This window comes from Pipistrellus kuhlii, unplaced genomic scaffold (assembly GCF_014108245.1).
Source record: "Pipistrellus kuhlii isolate mPipKuh1 unplaced genomic scaffold, mPipKuh1.p scaffold_m20_p_3, whole genome shotgun sequence".
Taxonomy (NCBI): Eukaryota; Metazoa; Chordata; class Mammalia; order Chiroptera; family Vespertilionidae; genus Pipistrellus; species Pipistrellus kuhlii.
In genome coordinates this window covers 114,476,863-114,501,106 of record NW_023425529.1, presented here as the reverse complement: position 1 = coordinate 114,501,106, position 24,244 = coordinate 114,476,863, and the positions used below count along the sequence as shown (strand labels likewise).

At 41.1% G+C, this 24,244-nt stretch overlaps 1 non-coding gene across 1 annotated transcript; it reads left to right on the top strand.

The window, feature by feature from the left end:
• The first annotated feature begins 21,477 nt into the window (after window positions 1-21,477).
• On the top strand, window positions 21,478-21,584 carry LOC118730955. The gene has a single exon (XR_004991682.1). It is a non-coding gene; the product is annotated as a U6 spliceosomal RNA (small nuclear RNA).
• The last annotated feature ends 2,660 nt before the right edge of the window (window positions 21,585-24,244 follow it).

Below are 24,244 nucleotides of genomic sequence, written 5' to 3'. Positions count from 1 at the left end.
GACGTGTTTGTTGATTTATTGGTGACTAGAGGCCTCCGTCCTATGGCCTCTGCTGCCCTGCGACTCTACATGAAGCTCCGAGCTCCAGGATGTTCCATGACGCTCGAAGTCCCTCGATTGCTCCTTGAGGCTCCCCCCACCCCTCAACTGCTCTGAGAAACTCACTGTTGCTTGGGTGACTGCTCCACTAAGCTCATGGCCACCCAGCTAAGCAGGCTACCACAGCCACTCAATAGTCCCCAGTCCCGCCCCACCACCAGCCCTCCCCTCATGGGGAGCAGCTGGGGGGCTGGGGGAGAGAGGGACCAAGAGGTGCTCCATGCACTTCATGGTGACCAGTCGCCCATTCAGTCCTGACGCCACCTAGCTCTTTATATACATTAGGATAGCCATTCTGACAGGTGTGAGGTGACATCTCATTGTGGTTTTAATTTGTATTTCTCTGATGGTTAGTGATGTTGAGCATCTTTATATATGTCTATTGGCCATCTGTATGTCCTTTAAGGAGAAGTGTCTATTCAGGTCCTTTGCCCATTTTTTAATTGGATTGTTTTGTTTTGTTTTTGTTTGTTTGTTTTTTTGTTTTTTTGTTGTTGATTTTTTGTGGGATTTTTTTTTTGGTGGTGTTGAGTTGCATAAGTTTTGTTTTTTGTTTTTTGTTTTTAATTTTGGATAGTAACCTTTTGTCTGATGTATTATTGGCAAATATGTTCTCACATTCAGTGGGTTGTCTTTTTATTTTGTTGATGGCTTCCTTTGATGTGCAGTTTAGTTTAATGTAGTTCCTTTTTTGTTTGTTTGTTTTTTTATTTGTTTATTTCCCTTGCTCAAGGCAATATATCAGAAACACATGACCCAGCAATTTCACTTCTGGAAATTATCCAAAGAACCCCGAAACACTAACTCAAAAGAATATATGCACCCCTATGCTCATTGCAGTGTTATTTACAATAGCCAAGATTTTATTCACTCCATGGATGAGTGAATAAAAAAGCTGTGGTACATTCACACAATGGAATATTACTTGGCCATAAAAAAGAAGGAAATATTACCTTTTGTGATGGCATAATGCTTTCTAGGTCTATGATGGATAGACCTGGAGAGCATTATGCTAAATAAAATAATCCAATCAGAGAAAGCTAAGTACCATATTATTTCACTCATATGTGGAATATAATGGACAAAATATACTAACAAAATAGAAACAGACTCATAAAGAACAGACTAACAGCTGTTAGAGGCGGGTGGAGAGCTGGGTAAAAAAAGTGAAGAGATTAAGCAACAAAAAACTTGTAGACACAGATAACAGTATGATGACTACCTGAGGAAAAGGGTATGGGGGATAAATAGTGATGAAAGGAGACTTGACTTGGAATGGTAAACACACAGTACAATATACAGATAATGTATTATAAAATTGTACACCTGAAACCTATATAATTTTACTAACCAATGACACCCTAGTAAATTCAATAAAAATGAAAAATACAAAATTAAAAATATATATTTTTTATATTTTACATTAGTAATTGTTTTAGGGCTTTTTTTTTTACTGCTATGTGTCTGTTTATGAATCTCTTTGAATGTATCCTACTTAGAGTTTATTGAGCTTTCTGTATGCATAGATTAATGTTTTTAAGAATAATAAATTTAGAAAGTTTCCAGGCATTATTTACTTGAATATTGTTTCTGCTCCTTCCTCTTTCTCTCTTTTCTTTTCCTAGTATTTCCATTATGTGTATGTCTGTGTGCTTAATGGTTTCCCACATTTTTCTGCATCTCTGTTTATTTTTCTTCATTTCTATTCTCTCTTTTCCTCAGATTGCATAAACTCGATCAATCTCTTTAAATTGCTTAATTCTTTCTTCTGCCAGTTCAAATATACTGATGAATTCTTCTCATGAGTTTTTCATCTCACTTATTAGACTTTTTAAATTTAGAGCTTGTTCTTTAATATGTATATTTAATAAAATATGCATGCAACATGTCATAAAAGAATGATTACTCATATGGCAAAGATTTTTCATATGACAAGGATTCTTCATTTATGAAAATGTCTACCAAAATTTAACTCTTCATTTACAATAACATTAATCTTACAGAGAGGGAAAGAGAGAAGGAACAGTTTGTAAATATATATGTGAGTGTTGGGAGAGAGAATCCAGAATAGAAGCAGGAAGACCAGTTAGGATGCGTTGGTAGTTACCCAGGCAAAGAGAAGATAGTGGCTGAACTAAGAAAGCAGCAGTGATGATGGTGAGTTGTGGGCAGATGCAGAGATATTTTGAAAGTAGAGCCTATGCATTTCTTGATAGGTGAGATATCAGATACACAAGCAAAGACTTAAGATGGCTGAGGTTTTTGCCCTGAGAATTTCATTATCAAAGAAAATCAATTTCTCAGTTGTCTTAATGAGAAGCAAAGACAGCAGTGGGAGGCAGGGTTACACCTGGCTTATAATGGCAGATGTGAGCTAACGGCTGAAGGATAATAGTCAGGATGTCCTTCTCTGCCCTCCACTCCACGGCAAAGAAGGACCTTTTTCTTTCTGCCCTCCTCCTCATCCTCCTATAGACTCAGAGCAAGAAGCCGAGGGTTAAAGAGTGCCATGCAGATCTATATTCAGTATTTCTTATCTTTCTTTTCATGGTGGCATTTGTCCTGATCTTCATTCTTCAAGCTTCCAGGAGAGCTTAGAGTTCTGATCTTGTGGGAGTAATTAACAAATGTACTGTTCATGATTTAGAGATGCTGATCTAGTATCCTTTCAACTTTCAACCCTATTGACAGAATGGGTTAAACACAAATTCCATGGATTAAGAAAGTTTCATAGACTTTTTCTGAACATATCTGAAAAAGCAGCTTAGTAAGGTGGCATATCAATTACTATCTAACCCAGGCCCAGAGTTCATATTTGCTCTTTTTACAGAAAGCACATCATTAAATCACTGTCTAGTCCGTAACTAGCTTTATTGGGACATAAATTTATTTCACTAAACCAATAAATGTTAATTCTTCACCCTGGAGATTCTAGTCAGTCTGGTTTTATCCTGCTCCAGCTCCTGAGGCTGCCATCAATTACTCATGTTTGGGTTTATATGTCATTATGGAATCACTTTAGCTAGAACTAACGGGAAGTGAAAGGACAATAAAGCTAAGCCTCATTCCGAAGAGAATATACAGAAGAGGGCATTCACCTGAACCCCATTATTCTTTTCTATAAATTAAAATACCCTGGCATTGTGCAGCAGCCATCCATTATATTTAGATTCTCTTTGAAAGTGGGCAGGCGAGTGGCGGGTACTAATGAAGGCTGCTGGAGGGGCTGAACTCAAGGTGCAGGCTCCAGACCTGCTTTGCAATATCCAAGCGTGTGACTTTCAACCAATAGCTAATGTCACAGAGCCTCAGTCTCCTCGTGTGCATGTCAAGCACAACAATGCTGGTGTCACAAACTGGGGAGAAGCTCAAGACACCTCGGGGAGGGAGGGCTGTGAGAAGCGGAGCATCTAGTTCAGAGGTGCTCACTCTCTCTGTCTCTCCATTAACCCCAGTTTGCCCCAGCAGCCTTCCATTCTGATCTTAAACAAGTGATTTAACCTCTTTAAGCTTCAATTTTCCCACTTGAAAAATGGAGCTGATCCTATCTACCCTCCATTTTGCCTTCACGGGGTACTGATATGGATCACCTCTGAACAGTTCTCAGCCTCTGACCGGAAATGGGGTCAGTGCTAGAAGACTGTCACACCGCTGAAGCAGGATTCCATTTTTAAAAACAAAGGCATTATCTCACCAACCAAATGTTCTTTTCTATGATGGAAGCTTTCTCTTAAAAGCCATCAGCCCTTCCACACTCCCCCACCCCCCAGATAGAAAATGGCTTCCTCTCTCAGAACCATATATAACTTCAGAAGCAAGGGAGGAAAAGCAGAGTTGGCAAAAAATAGAGGTGAATTGAATGCCTGTACATCCCATTCAGGATAAACTGCCCTTCGTGTAAAACAGTCAGTAACATTTTATAAGGGAAAAGTGCGAATAAATGACTGCAGTCCCAAGACGGTGCTCCTGATGGCTTTTTATAAACCTTGCATGCTGCCTGGATGCCTCTGTGCCTGCTCCCCTGCTCCACTCCGGGGAGACATCATGAGAAGGCCTCAGCCAGCCAAGCCGGCCCCTCCCACAGGCTTCCGCCAGACTTTGTTCCATCTGCAGACCTTCCCAGGGCTGGAGCAGGTCCTAAAGCCAAACTTAGACCTGGAAAGGTGGAGCAAGCCTTCATGCCAGGTCCAGTGCCAGGTGCTGAACAAAGGAGAAGCCAACAGAGACAGAAAGGAGGCAGGCATGGGCTCTGGAGTCACCTTGGGAAGCCAGTTCTGCCATTTGCAAACAGTATGACCTTGAACTGTTTCCTCCTTCTATAAAAATGGAAATGTCTAAAGACAATCATTTAAATTCTTGGGAGGATAAAGTGCTATGACATTATGAATGGACTTAACATAGAATTGATACCCAATATATTTGTATCCTCTCCCCTTGTTACTGGAGTTAGTTCATTTAGTCCTCACCAGGATACAACCGAGTAATGAGGAATTTGTAAAAAAGGAAACTGAGGCACCAAGTGGCTTGCTCAACAGCTCTCTGCCTATCTCCGACTTCACATGTATCCACTGCTCAGAATGTAGCGTCTATCTAGTAAGGAAACTGAGACTAAGAGAAGTGAATGGGTTAAATGTCTTTCCCAAGATTCTCTGCGGATCTAAATTAGGGCTACTGTTTCCAATAGAATGTTCTTGGCATTAGCCTTGAGCTGTGGTTGGCAAACTGCAGCTCATGAGGCTCTTTGGCCCCGTGAGTGTGGCTCTTCCACAAAATACCATTGCCTGAGCGAGTCTATTTTAAAGAAGTGGTGTTAGAAGAAGTTCAAGTTTTAAAAAGTTTGGCTCTCAAAAGAAATTTCAATCATTGTACTGTTGCTATTTGGCTCTGTTGACTAATGAGTTTGCCGACCATTGATGAGCCCTAAAGCCTTAGAAATCATCTTCATTTCACAGATAAACTGAAGCCTAAGAAGATAATGACTGACTCAAAGCCATACTCTAAATATTGACAAAGAACCTTGACTTTCAGAATACTGTAATATGTCTTAGTGCCTGAGACTGTGGCTTGTGGTTTTTAACTGAATTATTGAGAACCTGCAATGCACCAGACACAGTCCCTGCTCTCAGGGAGTTAAAAGGCAACTGGGAGAAGGAGCTCATAAGCAAGGACACCTGAGTGACAGGCGCTACCACAGAGGTAAGCCCTGGATGGAAGGAGAATGTGGGAAGGACACCTAATCCAGCCTTGGGGGGTCACGGTTGGCTTCCTTGAGGAAGTTACATCTAAGCTGAAGTATGAGTAAGAGCTAATCAAACAAAATGAAAAGTGTCCAGGAAGCAGAAGCAAGGTGTCAATAGCCAGAAGTTTAGAAAGCACGGCCTATTAAGGGAAGCTGAACACCAGATGAACTCAAAGACAAGGCTGAAAAGGTAAGTAAGCTAAATAAGGACTTGTAAATTATTTATCGAGTTTGAACTGGGTGCTCTGAAAGGCAACTGTTGTTTGCTACACAATGATCTGTTTGGCATGCCTGGGCCTGGGAGGGCAAGACCTATATTACCAAGAGACAGCAATGGCTTTGTCTGGTAAAATATACATTTGGTTTCCCATCAAGTCCAAATTCCTATGAATATCAAACAGAAAGAAAAAAAAAATCAAAGTATCACATAATGTATCTTGATTTTGGTAAATCATTCCAATAGTCCCTGATTTCCCTGTGAACAAGAAGGAGAAACACAACAAATGCTTGAAAATAGAAGTACTCTGTGAATAAATAGCTGGATGGAGATTTTAATTAAAAGAATAGATTAAAGGGCTGGCATATTAGTCAAGAAAAGCCTCTAATAGCATACCACAAACTCTCTCTCCCTGATCCTTTTCTGATGGGCACATTTCAAAGCTATAAAGAAGAATGGGAAGACATGTTTATCAAAAATGAAGATGACTTCAGGATAGGAGGAAAACCTAGTACTTTATTAAAAACTATTTTTAAAATATCATTAAATTCATATCAGTAAAAAAATGTAGCAGGGACAAATGTAAAAACCTGCATTTAATGCAGAGTTGCCTGCAATATGAGGAAGATCTTGGTAAGAGTTAATGTGAAAAAAGTATTTTTGTTAACTCATGCCATGATTGCTGAATAGCAAAATCTAACTAATGCAATTCTTTGTTGGAATAGAAATAATTGAACAGATGAGCAAAATCTGGCTCAAATTTCCAGGCTGGGGAGGTCTGAGGAACAATGACGCCAGGAGTAGTCATGAGCAGCATTTTTTCAAGTCACTGAGTCACCCCTGCCCACTCCCTCAGGAATGCCTCACATGCTGTCCCAGATAGACTGCCCCTTGAAACCTCTCCTGCTCCCAGAAATGATGGTGTAACTGCCACAATAAAGCTGCGCTATGGAAAGCTGTTACACCATCTCTTGTAGCTCCACATTTCACACCATTAATATGGTTGACAAAGCAGCTTTGGTTGTTGCATTCAATAACTTAGAGAAACTTCAATAACTTGCTAACTCATAGCTCCCTTAGGATGGTGTCCTTTCCTAAGAGCCCACTGTCCTGCCAAACTGGTGCTCACCAAGGTTTTGTTTACATTTGAGTAGGGTTTGTTTTAGGACCTCTTGTAAATTGACCAAATGCAATTTGTAAATTGACCAAAGGCAAATTGACCAAATGCAATTCTTTGTTAGAATAGAATGCCCTCCAGACATGCTGGACTGGTCCGAATGCTCATCTCAGGAAGTTGCCTGGCACGGCACACATGGCTTCTCTGCAGTAAGACTCTGCCCAGACTCAAAAAGGTGGTAACCCAGCTATGCTTCATGATGGTCAACCCATATTCCCTGGATGAGTGGTGAAGGTTCTAGAGATGGCTAAAGGACTTAAATGATTTGTCTTAGAGAAGGATTAGGGCAGGTAAGATATTTGTTTTCAGTCATCCAAGAGGAAAAGCTATCACAAGTATGTCTGTGAAACAATAACACAAATAACAAGATCTAAAATGTATAAGAAGCAATGAAACACATTTTGGTTTATGGTAAGACAGAGCTTCCTAATAGTTTAAGCCATCCATAATGAAATGAGCTGCCCAGAAAAGTAATGATTTCCTACGCACTAGAGTTGTCCCCAGCATACCCTGAGGCCACGGGGTAAGGGTGTTGCAGAAAATACTCCTACTTTGGTGGAAACTTGGGACAGATATTGGATTCTTTTCCAATCTACAGTCCTGTAAGCTGCTGGATTTTTTATTAGACTGCTGGGGTGCTCTGTGGCTTCGGTGTAAGTGCACAGACCCCTGAATAGAAAAGACAAAAAAGAGAATACTGGGTGCTTGAGTTTTTATCTAGATGATACTCCTGATTTTATTACATGAAATAGATGAGAATCTGGAAATTACATTTTTCCCTAGATTAACTATTCTAGTTTATATCCCTTATCAGAAAGATTTCCGTTTTCTCCCTCCTAAATCTCTAGGCCTAACTATTAAGCTCATTTCTTCTGGCTTGATGCTCAGTGAAAATGAAGAACAATCAATCACATCCCTCATTATACCAGTTCACATAACTAAAATGTATTGCATAAGGCTTCTCTTCTCTAAGCCGAGAAATCCCAGTTCATTCCCTGCTCCTTGTAAGTGTTCTTTCTAATGATCACATCCCCAGTTCTCTAAAGCTGAGTCCAGAACTTACAATGACTCCTTGTTTTGTCTAAACAGGGTTTCCCCAAATGTGTTCCGTGCAATGTTAGTTAATAGGTGTTTTTTTAAGTGTTCTGTGATCAAATACATTTTAAATATTTCAGACAAGGAACATTAATCAGGTTCCTCAGAGTTCTCAATATGCATTATAAATCTCCTGAACTGTGATACAGTAAATAGCATCTCCCAAACTTATTAACAGAGCATCTCAAAGGCTTCATGTTCCACCTAACAGAGTTTGGGAAGTGGTTCCTCTATAAAATGATGCCTAATGCCCATTCCAACCCCATACTGAACACATACTGAAGTCCTCTTTTAGCCACATGACCAGGAATCCCTCTTGTGCCCAACAGGAAACGTCCTGGTAGACAGGCTCCTCCCACAGCTTTACCTTCCTTCTACCACTCTTGTTAGCCTTCCCCTTACCTCCAAGCCAGATCCTATCCAAACTTCAGTTCAGCTTGAGCTGAAGTGATGTAATGGAGTGATGAGAGAGGGCGGTGACTAGAATCTCAACCAATACCAAGACAGATGAGATTACTAAAAATGAAAAGGTTGGCTTTATCAAGCCACACAGCAGGCTAGAAGGACTGTGACCAAAGTTCCCAGCTCCATGCTCCTAATGATACATCAGTGGGTGGATCTACAGGCCAGGAGCTCACTGAAAAACATATTTTTGGGCCTCACCCCAAGCCTCCTGAATCAGACTCTCTTGAAAGCCTGCTTTCTTTAAAGCTCACAAGATGTCCTAATACTCTGCCAGGTTTGGGAACCACCACATCACTTGACACCAGCTACCCAAGCAGAGCCACATGTATGGTCAATCTGATCCCTGCTCCCATTGGATTTAGTAGTCTGTACAAGTCAATTTATCTGAGCCTTGTTTCTGCATTGAATTGGTTGGACCAGTGAACAATAAAGATGAGTTGATGGGACCAGTTAACTTCTAAGATCCCTCTAGCAATTTGAATCTGTCATTTCTAAGTGCTGCTTCAGTTGTTTTCAATGTTTATCCATCTATTCTGGTCCAATATTCTCTCTCTCTCACATCTCTGAGAATTTGCATAAGTATTATTAATGGCTAAATTATTACACATGTTCCATATCATAATATTTTGGAGTGTCTCTAATATGGCAGGTGCTCTACAAAGTTATTGCTAATGCTTACAACAATCTTAACGGTACTAATATCCTATTTTAATAAAGAGAAAATAGGTGGCTACAATGTGAAATAAAAATTTCAAGGTCATACAACTTTGAAGCCGTGGAACTGGATTTCTAAATCTTATCTGACTGGATTCCAAATACTGTGTTCTCTCCATAATGCCACACTGCTTACAATGCAAGTCATGTTTCCTCATTAAAGGTCCTCCTCATCATGCATCCCCTACAACATTGGCACCTAGCTGAGCGTCAAGCAGGCACTCAATAAATTAATTGTTGACTTGATTAGTGGATTAACTCTCTCCTGCTACCTGGAGCACAGACCATATCTTTCCCGCATTGTTAAAAAGTGCTAAATGCAGAGCCCATCTGCAAGTTTTCAGTTAGCTCCGAGCAGAAAATTACATCTGTGTAAACTGCACCTGTAGACTAAATCTTAATTAATAGGCTTATCTTGGATTGAGTGAGTCAAAGATACAGTACCTTATGCAAAAGGCACTGGGGAACGTGTTGACTTCGAGGGGGTTGTGTTTCATTTCTCTTGTTTCATACTACTAAAACCATGTTAATGAAAATATATTACTGGTAGCAATAATAATAAAGATGAAAATCCTCCCTCTCCCTGATCCCTTACAAATGTTGTTTTTCATTTTGAATCCTCAATCCTCCAGGGAGAAGAGGGAGGGCGTGTCACAAACCCAGGTAATGATTTCGGGTATTACACTGTTCATTTGGAGCTCTGATTTAGCTAAGCTGACAGATGTTGGGGGAAAACATGTCTAGCTTGAAAACTCTCTGGTGGCTGCCCAGCTGTGGCTGCAAAGAGGAGTGAGGTTTCTCCAACAGAGCTTCACATTCATTTACATCCCGGATTGGCCATGCAGGATCACCTTGCTCTAAAGGTAGAAGTTGCAGTGCAGTGATGTTAGGAATGGACTGCAGCCTGAAGCTTTGAGGACTGACTCATGTCTAACCACACAGCTCACTCAAGGTCCTACCTTGACATTACCGTCACTGCTTATGCCCCGCTGTCTGGACAAAATGCCTTTCTTATTACCGGTTACCATTTACATCAGGAAAAATAGCACCTTTGTGTTAACCACCATCATGTGACACTTCCTTTGTTCTCTCCCCAGAGCCGCTTAGAAGAGGAGGATATTTATTTCAACTTTAAATGATACCAATTTCCCTAATATAGTCTAAATTCATGTTTTTTCCAAAATAAATAGTGGAGAGGCACCTGGGGAAAGACCCACTCCTGAGAAACAACACAGTGTGACCTTGAATGTCCTTGGGTCTAAGTTTTCCCACCTGAAAAATGTTAAGTCATTTTCCATCCCAGAGGAGAAAATCTGCTAATTAAATATAAAGCAGAGGCCAGCTGCTTCTCAGCGACAGTTGAGGGAGGTCAACCCTTGGCCTCAGCTTCAGAGAACAGAAGTCAGATGAAGACTGCACAAGGCTCCTTGGCCTCTCAGCCACAAATAAAACACTGAGCTTGGACTTCAGAAACTCACAGCACAAAATTTACGACAATTAAATGGCCAAATTGTTTTTCTGAGAAGCAAAAGCCTTCCCGTAATCTAGACTATGCGGTTTAGAGCTTTGAGTGCTCATCTTTATCACAAAGAAGAACATGAGGGAGGTAAACAAAGTCAAGCTAGTTTATAAAAAAGAAAAAGACAGCAATAGTCAGTTTGTCACTGTAAATGAGTTCTAACCACTGGTCTCTTGGAAATACCAGTGTCTAAAACATTCCCTTGGGAATACAAACCTCCTCACACCTGAACTCTTTCCCCAAATAGATAAATGCATTTGTAAAGAAGGTTGGAAAAGAGAATTTTGATGAAAGAGGAGTAACTTTGAGATAAATAATGCCGCTGGGAGGGAAGAGCTATGGGTAAAACCCTAACCCCAAGTCCCTGCCTGGGTCATTACCAAGGTTTTGAGGCTGCTGTTTCATTCTCATACTCTGGGTCCAAGCTGTGTTCCCAAATATTTTAAAAGTCAGCCATCTCATTTAGATGACATTAGATTTACAGCATTAGCATCAACTCTGCTATAATCTCATCAAAATTTACCTGTGTCTTGATACAAAATGGGAGAACAAAGGTATTACTCCAGGGTCAATATCCATGAGAATGCCTAGAATTTGCATTGTACCCTTATTCTAAAAGGGCTTCAGAGTCCTTAGAAGGTCTCTAATATAGCCCCACAGATAATAGCATAATTCCTCCTTTCTCCCATCTTTATGAATCTAAATATAAAACCTCCTCAGCAGAGTTTTCATGTATCTTGCTCAAGGTCAACAAGCCCATTCTTTCACTCCTTCAACAAACATTTGTGGAACATCTTTTGTGCCATGCTCCAGAAATATAAGGATAACTAGGACTTCGTCCCTGACCCTAGAGGGGCAACCAGGAGGGGAACATATTTGTACAGAGATCCTTACAGGGAGGCGATCATTGAGATATGAACAAGGAGCTATTGGAGGAGAGAAGAGAAAATTATTTATCTGGAGAGGGATAAAATCTAAAGTAGGACCTAAATGTTAAACAAAACAAAAAACAAAGCAGTTCTCAGCTCTAGCAGCACATTAGAATCATAGACGACGCATATGGGAAGTTTCCCAACCAGTGCCCAGTTCCTCCACTGAGTCATTAACTCAGGATCTCTGGTATAAGGACCTGAATGGACTGAATGTTTGTGTCCTCCTGAAATTCCATATCTTAAAATCCTAATCTCCAATGTGATGGTATGAGGAGGTGGAGGTTTGGGGAGGTAATTAGGTCATGAATGTGGAAACCTCATGAATGGGATTAGTGCCCTTATAAGAACATAATGGAGAGTTTCCCTCTCTTTGTCTCCATATGAGGATACAACAGAAAGTCATCTGTAAAACAGGAAATGGGTTCTCACCAGACACCAGATCTTCTGGCACCTTGGTTATGGACTTCCAAGCCTCCTGGAGTAATAAATGATTGTTGTTTAAGCCACCTGGTCATGACATTCTTGCTATAGCAGCTCAAAATGACTAAAACAGAACCTGAACATTTATCTTTTTTGAAAGTTTCTCGGGTCATTCTGTGGTGTAGAATCATTGGAGGACCACCATGTTAGACTAGGCTATGGCCACCTCCATCCAAGCCTGTAGCTTACTTCATAATGTAATGTTGCCTATCTCTCGACGTGTGTGCCTCATCCCACCTTCTAAATCATTAGCCCCTTCAAGGTAAGCGCTGGGGCTTTTAACTCTTCCACACCTTCATTCAATCCTCATGGGACCAAGTGTACCAGAGTAACTTGATAAATATGCAACAAACACATCCACTTCAATTAAGGAGATAAAATGATGCTTGAAGTTGTCCATGAATGTCTTACGTTCATAACTCAAGGCTGAGGCTGTGCCAACACAATAATGAAGTTTAACATGTAGGTTTAGTTCAGCTAGATCAGAAAGATGTACTATATGATTAAATCCAAAGACCATGATTGACTTGATGACAAGCCACCATCTGCTAATGAGTTTTTCTTCTGGAAAAGTGGAAAACAAAAATGTTGCCCAAGAGGGCACGCTGCCATTTATCAGAGGGCCATGGATCTCCATTCCAGTGAAACGGAATTTTTTTTTTTTTTTTTTAAAGCAAGCTGACAGCATTCAGCTCTCAGCTGGCAATCAACAAATTTAGAGGGAAATGAATTCGGGCTTTTTTGGATTAACTGCTGGCCTTATAAAATGGAAGCCACCAGGAAGCTGTGCCAAGTCTGGGGTCCACTAAATCATTACGAAGTTTCCCGTGCTGACCGTCTCCCTGGCAGTGGTGTCTGGGGCCGCAGGACAAATGGGGGCTTCTGGCCGAAGCCTATCTGGTGAGATGCTGCTCAGTCAGGTGCCGACGCCAGCTCACTTCGTCTATGCCCAAGACAGAGTGGAACTTTTCTGACTGAACTAAATCCTCCAAGCCTCATTAAATCACACTTTAGTGCCACATTGTTCGGCCATTGCAGATCCCAGCGTTGTATGTCAAACCTGTTCCCTCACCGTCTCGGATAATAAAATGTTTTATGGTTTTGCTGGATGATTGCTCTGCATCCCTTTTATTTTCAAAATGGCACATAATAAATACCCCTGTGGAGGAAAAGACTGATTTTATGGAAAACACTGCACTGGGTAGAGCCAAAAGCAATCAAGCTTGCCCAGAAAAGACAGCACAGCTGGTGGGATTTTGAAGCCATGTCACTTGCAAATGTTTCCTCATCCATTCATGAAAAGCACAACTAACAGGATGTGGCTCAATTCCCCCCCCCCAAAAAAAAAATAATAATAAGTGCCCTGTGACAGTCAGTCCAGCTGATAAGGTCCCCTCATAAGGTGAGTCCCAACCAGGCTGCAATGACGAACCCTCAATTCAGCCAAAGACACCTGTAGAAAGACCCACAAGAGACACATAAGCTGTGCTAATGGGGAGATGGCAGGTCATGTCACTCAGGAGGGTCAAGGAACTTGTCACCGTCCGCATATCTGTACCTTCCAGCTGATGGCTAATCCTTTGAATCCCATAACTGCCATTCTTTCAAAAAGTCTAACTTCATAAAGGAGGAACCTGTTATCTCCAGTCAAGAACTAAACTGCTGATTCAGTTCAGTCTGATATTGTGATATCCCAATTCAATTACTTTAATAATACATAGGCTTCGGTTTCAATCCAACCTAATTTATTCTATTTTAAAATATAAAACCTTGATGCCTTTTTGTAAAAATTAGCATTTGACTTTGGTTTTAAGTTCCCAGATTGGTGTGATATGTAATGGGCCCTCTGTATCTGTGGATTCTGCATCTGCAGGTTTAACCAAACATAGATCAAAAATATTATTTTATATCTTACATTGTTGTATAATGCATCCTATGATGTAGGCCTATGATGCATCTGAACTAAATATGTAGAATTTTCTTGTCATTATTCCCTAAAAATTACAGTATAACAACTATTAACATAGAATTTACATTGTATTAGGTATTATGAGTGATCTAGAGATGTCTGAATATGCAGGAGTATATGCATAGGTTATATGCAAACGCAATGCCACTTTATATGGTATATCAGGGATGTGTGCATTCCCTGTGTAGATAGGGCTAACTCCTTTTTAAAACTCATCCACCTAAACCCTCCTTGCCATCTATCCCTAATATATACCGAGACCCCAGGTTAATGATGAACTGCCATTAATCCTTTCTCCTCCATCAGTCCTTCCTCTGGGGCAAGGCACCCTCATTGTTATCTATCTTCTAACTCTCCCTGGCACCAGAGCCTGCACTATCTGGTCCCTTTGCTCCCCTCCATCACTCTCTTCTGAGAAAGTATTATAGGTGAACTTCTTAGGGGGATGTAGGACAGGTGGCCTGGGGGCAAACAGCGCAGGATCACCTTATCCTGCGGCCGCTCAGGACTGTGTTTCTGTAACTAAGTTCCCTACTGAAACTCTTTATTTTTTTTATTTTTTTTAAATATATTTTATTGATTTTGTACAGAGAGGAAGGGAGAGAGATACAGAGTTAGAAACATTGATGAGAGAGAGTCATCGATCAGCTGCCTCTTGCACACCCCCTACCGGGGATATGCCCGCAACCAAGGTACATGCCCTTGACCAGAATCGAACCCGGGTCCTTTCAGTCCCCAAGCCGACGCTCTATCCACTGAGCCAAACCGGTTTCAGCTACTGAAACTCTTTAAACTGACAAGCTGGGCTTGTCTGCTTCATGCTTTGGCCTCTGGGCTTCTTCAGGTTTTGGGGACCACTTTGCATATATGGTCCTTTCAGGAAACATGCAAAGATTTCCATATCTGCTTGGGTCCTGGAACCCATCCACAAATGGATACCGAGGGACAACTGTATTCTGCTTTGGCTTTGAATCTTTCTCGGAGAGTTTTGTTATAGTCACACATTATCTGGAATGCCAACATGCTTGTGAATTGTGTCCTCAATAACATGTGCACTGCCAGTAGACTCTGCATGTAATTTAGCCAAAAGTTAGCTTAGCATTGCCTTCCATATAAAGGCTGCAAATAGATATCTCTAGATCTGCTTATTAAACTCACATGTACTTAAATGATTTCTTTCTTGATTATTATTATGTAGAACTCTGAGACCACCTTTAAGACATGTAAGTTAGCCGAAGAACCATCTGTTTTTCTTCCTAGCATAAAATGCAAATGACCAACCATCTTTGAAGGGTGAACAGATATACTGATTCATGGCCACTAATGGCCATCTTTAATCAATGACACCATCTTTTTAAGGAAACAAATGAGTTGAGTTTGTCTATAAGTAGGAGATAGTAATCCATTCATGAGGTTATTGGTCTTCCAAGCCGGGACACTAGCCAGCAACTTGTAAAATGGACTTTCTTTGCCAAGGTTCTATCAGTCAAATAAAAGCAAGTATTTTCTTGTCAAAAGTCTCATCTTCAATATAAAAACCTTCTTTAAAGTAAAAGAAGTTTATCTCAATGAAACCAGGCAGAGGAGGCGTGGGGGCACAGCTGACTGAGTCTAGAGAGCTTGGTCTAAAGAGCACTGGTACCAATCAGCCAGGTCGTCCCAGGACAGTATTGCTGGCCCCGTGTGCTCTGAGTACATAGGACGATGTAAACTAACCAGCCATCATCAGTGAAGAGGTAGGCATACCTCTCCAGGAAGCTTTCAAGATTAGTTCAGAAAATTAAAAATAAACAGTCACATTTGCATAATTTTCCCAGACTCTGCTTCATTATAAGAAAGCAAGAGAAAAGCCTGGCTATCTCCAAAACATTGGAGGCCTTGCAAGCCTCCTTTCTGCTGTGTCCACCTCCCCACAGGTTGAGAGGAAACCATGGCCCATGCTGTGACTCTAAGATGGGCTCCCCAGACTTTTTTTATTACACTCTCAAGCCATAAGCATTTCTGAGTGCACACTTCTGATAAGTTTATGTTTATTCATTCATTTATGAATTAAACGCAAATACAATCCTATCTAATAAAGAGCTAATATGCAAATTGCCATCAGGCCCTGGTGCCCTCGAGCCCTCGTGCCAGGGCTGGGGGACCTGAGACCTGTGCCTTCCTGCCACAGCATCAGGCCGTGCCCCCTGCTCTGGCACTGGGGCTAGAGGACCTTGGGCCACTCCCTCGGCCCCAGCACCAGGCTGGGGGACCTGAGGCTGCACCTACCCTACCTTGACAGGGGACCTGAGGCCAGGTGGGGGGACCTGAGGCTGTGCCCCCTGCCCAGCAGAGCTTGACAGGGGACTTGAGGCTATGTCCCCCTTCTCTCCCCCCCTCCTCCCGCCCTGCCTGGTGGGGCTTGACGGGTGTGGGCTGGCCAGGTCTGGATCTTATCCAATTTTGAGGTGTGCGCAGGTGGGCAGGGACTTGACTCTGGGTCCCACAGTTCACCCCAGAGTCTGACAGGAGGGAGATTTTCATATACATTTTACTATTTTTTTTTTCATCTCTGACACTTCTATTATAGAGAAAGGGCAAATAGCAATATTAAGATATTTCCTCTAATTAATTCCCTTTAATGTGAAGTAAGCAACTAGTTATATGAAAAAATATGTTGTGCATTTTAAAACTGATACATAATATAAAGATTTTATTAAAATGAGATAAAACATAAGTATGGGATTCTTGTTTCTGATGACAGACAGAATAGCCATCTGGATCAATCGTTTCTGATGAAATTAACTAAAGTTGCTAGATACATATTTTCTTAAATCTGTGTGAATGTGATGATGAACTGGCAAAAAAAATGATAAAATTTCAGAGGCCAAAAACTAACTGAAAGATGGAATGCAAGAAAGTAAATAGAGCATAGAGGCAGTGTCCACCTGAGGGCATTTGCTTAATCTGGTGAATTTAAGCTTCAGCTTTCATGACCTTGTGAATTGAAAGACACAGAAGATAAGGAGTGAGGCCTCTCTGAAAGTGAAGAGTCTGATGTAAGACCCCATTAGTAAAGATGGTACCCCAAAGAGCTTCACACTCCACGCAGGAATAACCTAGAAAAAGGTCTCACCTCTCTACTTGGAGACAACAGAGGATTTTGCCTGCTCTTAAACCTTGATGTAAGGTAGAAAAGAAAAGTCCCTTGAGAATTTCTAACCAGCAGTTGACCCTCACATTGCTTTTTAATCCAAGTTCATTAAACCTCAAGCCAAGACTTTAGTTTAAAGTGGTCCTAGGTAGGTAATGTCTCAGGTATCTGGTAAAAACAAACCAAGGATTCTCTGGAATAACTCATCCTTAACTCAGACCTTAAAGAATTTCAATTGGCAAAATTCTAAGAAAAAGAATATCAGCCAAAACCAGTTTGGCTCAGTGGATAAAGTGTCAGCCTGCAGACTGAAGGGTCCCGGGTTCGATTCCGGATAAGGGCATGTACCTTGGTTGCGGGCACATCCCCAGTAGGGGGCATGCCAGAGGCAGCTGATCGATGACTCTCTCTGTCATTGATGTTTCTAACTCTCTATCTCTCTCCCTTCCTCTCTGTAAAAAATCAATAAAATATTTTTTTAAAAAAAAGAATATCATAGAGAAAAAAAATCACAAAATGAACTCTGAACAAATGCCTATAGAAACAGTTTTTGAAAAACCTTGAAATATTTGAATAATATTTATATATTAGAGGCCTGGTGTGCATGAATTTGTGCATGGGTGGGGTCCAGTCAGCCTGGCCAGGGGGAGGGGACATGGGCAGTTGGTGGGCTGCATACTAGTCAAACTCTTGGTCAAGGAGACAATTTACATATTAGCCTTTTATTATGATATATAGGATATACACTGAGTGGCCAGATTATTATGCGTTCAGAGATCATAATAATCTGGCCACTAAGTATATATGTGTGTATGTATGTGTGTGTGTACATATATATAAAAGCAATAAATATATTAAAGCAATAAAAGGAAGATTTTTGAAAATTTGAATAATTAAACACACACTCTCCTATATAATAAAAGGGTAATATGCAAATTGCCCCTAACAGCAGAACCACTGGTTGCTATGATGTACACTGACCACAGGGGGCAGATGCTCAGCACGGAGCTGTCCTCTGGTGGTCAGAGTGCTCCACAAGAGGAGCTCCACTCAGCACAAGCCAGGTTGAGGGCTGAAAGTGCAGCAGGGGTGGCAGGAGCCTCTCCTGCATCCACTGCAGTGCTAAGGATGTCCAACTGCAGCCATCAGTCAGACATCCCCCGAGGGCTCTTGGGCTGCCAGAGGGATGTCTGACTGCCGGCTTTGGCCCCTTCCCCCAGGAAGCAGGCTTAACCTGGCAAGTAGACATCTGCACAAATTTTTGTGTACTGGGATATATATAACAATAATATAACAATAAATAAAATAAGTTTATATGTAGAAGTGAAAATTTTATTTGATATTAAAACTCAGTGGACAGCTTCAACAGCAGATTAGACATAGATAATCCTATAAAATAAAGAAGTAATATTCAAATTGACCCTCATGCCCTCGCACAAGATGACCACCACAAGATGGCCAAAAGTGATGGCAGTTAGGGGTAACCAGGTCAGCAGGGGCGGGTAATTTAAGGGTGATCAAGCAGGCAGGGGAGGGCAGTGAGGGGTGACTGGGCCACCAAGGGAGGGCATTAGGGGTGACCAGGCCAACAGGGGAGGGCAATTGGGGGTGATCAGACCAGCAGGGGAGGGCAGTAGGTGGCAATTGGGCTGGCAGTGGAGCAGTTAGGTGTCAATTAGGCTGGCAGGGGAGTGGTTAGGAGGTGATCAGGCTGGCAGGCAAGTTAATGATAAAAAGCCAGCAGTCCCAGATTGTGAAAGGGATGTCCAGGCCTCTAGTAAAATGATAATTCGGAAATCTTTAAAAATTATCTGAATTTCAGCCCAGAAAGACAAAAAGTTGGAAAATGCATGAGACATTAAAAGCCAGAGAAGATAGAATGTAGAGGTCTTCCATATGTTCAATCAGAGTTTCAGAAGAAAGAGAAAGTGACTGAGGAGGAGAAAATAATAAAGACAAAATAGCTAAAAACTAGGGGCCCAGTGCATGAAATAGCACAAGGAGGAACCCCTTGAGACACTGGGCCAAGAGGTGCTCCATGCATCTCCTGGTGACCAGTCATTTGGTCATTTTGGTTGTGATGCCTCTTGGCCTTTTATTATTATGGCTAGAGGCCCAATGCACAAAATTTGTGCAAGGGGGGTCCCCTCAGGCCACCCTGCACTCTCTCCAATCTGGGACCCCTTGGGGGATGTCCAACTGCCTGTTTAGGCCCAATCTTGGGGATCAGGCCTAAACCGGCAGTTGGACATCCCTCTCACAATCCAGGATCACTAGCTCCTAACTACTCATCTGCCTGCAACCTAATTGCCCCCCAATTGCCCCCCTGCTGGCCTGATCACCCCTTACTGCCCCCCCTGCTGGCCTGGTCACCCCCAACTGCCGCCTCTACCAGTCTGGTTGTCCCCTACTGACTCCCTGCCAGCCTGGTCACTCTTAACTGCCCCCACCCCACTGGCCTGGTCACCCCACTCAACCTGCTGTTCAGTCGTTTGGTTGTCCCTCACTAACCCCCTGCTGGCTTGGTCAACCCACATAGCCTGCTGTTCAGTCATTCATTCAATTGTTTCATTTGTGACAGCCCCTGGCTTTTTATATATTGGGATGTCCCAGATTTGTTAAAAAATAAAAAATCAGCCTGAAATTCAGGATATTTAAGGAATCTCAAGCATCAGGATAATTTTTTTAATCACACTGAGACACGTTATAATGAACTTGTGAAATACCAAAAAAAATAGAGATGAGAGGATAAATATGTTGCCTACAAAGGAACAAGTATTAGACATATAAGCTGGCTTTTCAACAGAAGATGAGAAGATATTACAATACACTAAACGGAAATAAAAAGAAACCTAGAATTGTATATCCAGAAAAAATATTTATCAAGATAAAGGTGAAATCAGAAGAAAAAAAAAAAGAATTCCACAACACACTCTCATTAAAATAAACCCTGAAAGTACTTCAATCAGAAAAAAAAATATTAAACTATCTTGGTGCATGGTAAAACAGATAGTGCCTAGGTTTTGGACATTTTGAAACAATTTAATCTTTGATCACCTACTTGGATTGTTTTTGTTTTTTTCAAAAGTATTGTGAATGAAAAATGATGAAGAAAGGGGGAATTAACGTATAATTTATGCACAATAAAATTCACATATTTTTAATGTCCAGTGTAATGGACTTTGACAATTGTATATAAGCAGATGTATATACCCAAACAAGATATAAAATATCTCCCTCAACTCAAAAAGTTCCTTCATGTGCCTTCTCAGTCAATTCCCCTCCTTTCAGAAGTAACCCCATTCTGATTTCTATGATCCTAAAGTATTGCTTATTCCTAAATTTCAAATAAATGGAGGTATATGAATTATTATTTTATGTTTAGTTTCTTTTGCTCAACATAATATTTTGAAATTCATCAATGTTGTGTATTGCTGAGTAGTATCACATACTTGAATATAAAAACAACTTGTTTATCTATTTTCCTAATAGTGAACATCTATTTCCAGTTTGGGATTAATATTATAAGTAAGGCTGCTATAAACATTCTTATATAAGACCTGGTGCACGAAATTCATGCACCCCAGCCTGCACGCTCTCCAATCTGGGACCCCTCAGAGGATGTCCTTCTTCCAGTTTAGGCCCGATCCCAGCAGTTGGACAGCCCTCTCACAATCTTGAACTGCTGGCTCCTAATTGCTTACCTATCTGCGTGCTGGTCACACCTAACTGCCAGCCTGAACACCCCTCACTGCCTCAGCATGCTTCCCTGATTGCCCCTAACTGCCCCTCCTGCCAGCCTGGTTACCCCTTATTGCTCCCACTCGCTCCTGCTGAACTGATTGCTCCTCACTGCCTCTGTATGCCGACCTGATCACCCTTAATTGCTCCCCTCTGCCAGCCTGATCACCCTCAAACCCCCCCCCCCCCCAATAGCCTGGTTACCCCACACATCCTGCTTGTTCAGTTGTTTGATCATCCCTCACTAACCATCCTGCTGGCCTGGTCGCTTCATGCAATCTTCTGTTCAGCCATTTGGTAACCCCCCTGCCAGCCTGGTCATGGGCAGCCATCTTGTGAGAGCATGAGGGTCAATTTGCATATTACCTCTTTATTATATAGGATTATGTAGGATTTTTGAAGACATACATTTTCTCTTGGGTAAATACATAGAAATGGAACTCCTTGAGTCGTATTGTAAGTTTGTGAATATAACCAAACAATTTTCCAAAGTAATTATGCTAGTACACTCCTATCAGCAATGAATGAGAATTTCAGATGCTCCAACACTTGATACTGTTAGCTTTTTCTTATTATTATTATAATAGCAATTCTAGCAGGTGGTTTTCATTTTCATTTCTCTGCTGACTAATGTTATAAAGAACACTTTCATGTGCCTATGAGCAATTAATATATCTTCTTTAAGAATGCATGTTCAGTGCTCACTTTGGCAGCACATATACTAAAATTGGTACAATACAGAGAAGATTAGCATGGCCCTTGCCCAAGGATGACGGGCAAATTTGTGAAGCATTCTGTATTAAAGAGAGAGAGAGAGAGAGAGAGAGAGAGAGAGAGAGAGAGAGAGAAAGAGAGAGAGAGTATATGCATATTCAAGTATTTTGTTCACTTTATTGGGATGTTTCTCTTTTTATTGTTGATTGGAAATAATTCTCTCTATGTTCTAAAATAGTAGTATTTGTCTTATATAGGCAGTCTGATTAATATAATTTTTTAATTGTGATGAAGTAAAAAATCAATGCATTTTTGGGTCCTATCAAGAAATCATTGTCTGCACCAAGGTCACAAAAACAATTTTCTGTTTTCTTCTAGAAGCTGTATGATTCTTTTTTAAAAATATGTTTTTACTAATTTGGGAGAGATAAAGGGAGAGAGAGTAATTTGGGAGAGATAAAGGGAGAGAGAGAGAGAGAGAGAGAGAGAGAGAGAGAGAGAGAGAGAGAGAGAGAGAGAGAGAGAGAGAGAGAGAGAGAGAGAGAGAGAGAGAGAGAGAGAGAGAGAGAACATTGATATGAGGGAGAGACATCAATTGGCTGACTCCTACATATCCTCTACTGGGGATCAAGCCTGCAACCCAGGCATATGCTCTGATCAGGAATTGAACAAGCAACTTTTCAGTGCTCAGAAAGATGTCTAGTCAATTGAGCCACACCGGCCAGGGCATTTTATGGTTCTTTTCTATATTTTAAGTATCTGGGCTATCACAAAAAGAAAGGATGTAACTTTTCCCCCCCCCATATTAATATTCAGTCATTCAAATGCCATTACTCAAAAACACTTTCATTTCCTCCACATCATCAATGCATCAATGCATTTCTAAAATTCAATTACACATATACACATGGGTTTATTTCTGAATATTGTCCTATCTCATGATCTATTTGTATATTCTAATACCAATATGATACTATCCTTACATTAATATTAAACTGTCTTGATTATTGTAGTTTTATAATGTCTTAAAACCATATGTGTAAATCCTCCAACTTGTTTTTCTTTTTCAAGATTATTTTGGTCCTTTTAGATCTTTTGCATTTCCATAAAAATTATTGATTCATCTTGGCAACCTCTTCAAAAACAACTGCTGGGATTTGGATTGAGATTTTATAAAATTAACCAGAGGCCCGATGGGGGGGGGGGGGGGGGGGGGGGGGGGGGGGGGGGGATGAAAGGGTCCCTCAGCCCGGCCTGTGCCCTCTCACAGTCCGGGACCTCTCGGGAGATGTCTGTCTTGCAATCCGGGATCCCTCGCTCTTTACTGCTCACCTGCTTGCTCCTTACCACCTGGCTCATTGCTCCCAGGAGAGGCTTCTGCCATCACAGTTGCACTCGCCAGTTGTAAGGCTTATATGGCTGAGTGGCTTCTCCCCCTTTGGGAGCGCACTGACCACAAGAGGACGGCTCCTGCGTTGAGCATCTGCCCCTGGTGGTTAGTGTGCATCATAGCAACCAGTTGTTCCGGTCATTTTGCCTTAATGGTTGCTTAGGCTTTTATTCTATAGATAGATCAATAGGGGGAGAATGGATATCTTAATACTAGTTATCTAATCCATTAACATTCTACCTGGACTTTTAAAAATCTACTTATATTCATTTAAGGTTTTTCAAGTTAAAACTAACTCTAACTGCTACATTAATAAGGGAATATAGGTAGAGTGTCTAATTTCCTGATTATAAAGGAGGAAAATGAAATATATATATTTAATCCAAATAGAGAAAAAAAATGAAGGAAAGAAAGAAGGAAAACTATAGAGAAAAATAATGATCATTGAGAGACTAAAAGAATATTGTAGGAATAAATCAAAATAATAGCATTATAATTAATATTGTATAAATGGGTGGGCAGATGGCAAACTAAAATGTGCTGCTGGCTCCCACCACAAAAAAACAACCACAGAGAAACTATAGAAGCAAGTGTGGAGAGTGGATTTCAAAAACTAACAACAAAAAGAAAAGAGAGAAAATTCCGGGGGGGGGGGGGGGGGGGGGGTGGAAATATGACCTAAATTGGTCTCAGACATTAGATAGGAAGGTAAATGGTTATAGCCTGGGGCTGGGATCAGCCAGAGATAGAAGTAAGTATAGATTTGTGGAAAGATTTAAGTTTTACTCTTGACTTCTCCCCACAACTTCTTGAGATACACTTTGCTTGACTCTTCACTAGAAATCATTGGAAACAGCTCACACAGATTAATTTCTCCAAGGGTTAAGTAAAATCATGGAGGTGCATGAACCCTGCTAGTGTCAGTATTTGAGGAATAAAGGGGCTAACTGGCCATCTACCCCCAAGTTTTAACTCTTCCAAAACTTCCTTCCAAAGCCCTTGAGCTGAGGGATAACAACTTGGGAGGTTAACCCTCTTCCCTATGTAGCTTTTCCCTAAGGATTTAAAGGTGAAACTGTGACTCAAGGTGTTGCCTGGTAAAATGTCAGCAAACCAGAGAAGCCTGTGGAGCTCCAATTTTCCTCACTGGCTGGCCCCTCATCTTTTTAAATTCAAACAGAACTGACAGATTGCAGCTTGGCCCCCTTCCAATATGCACTTCTGGACCCTCAAAGAATACAACTACCTCAAAAGAAATCCAACAAACTGGACTATATATATATGATCTGAAGCAGCATTACAACATCTATTTTAAAAGAACTCAATGGATATATTAAGGAATCCTGCCTTGGATTTCTAT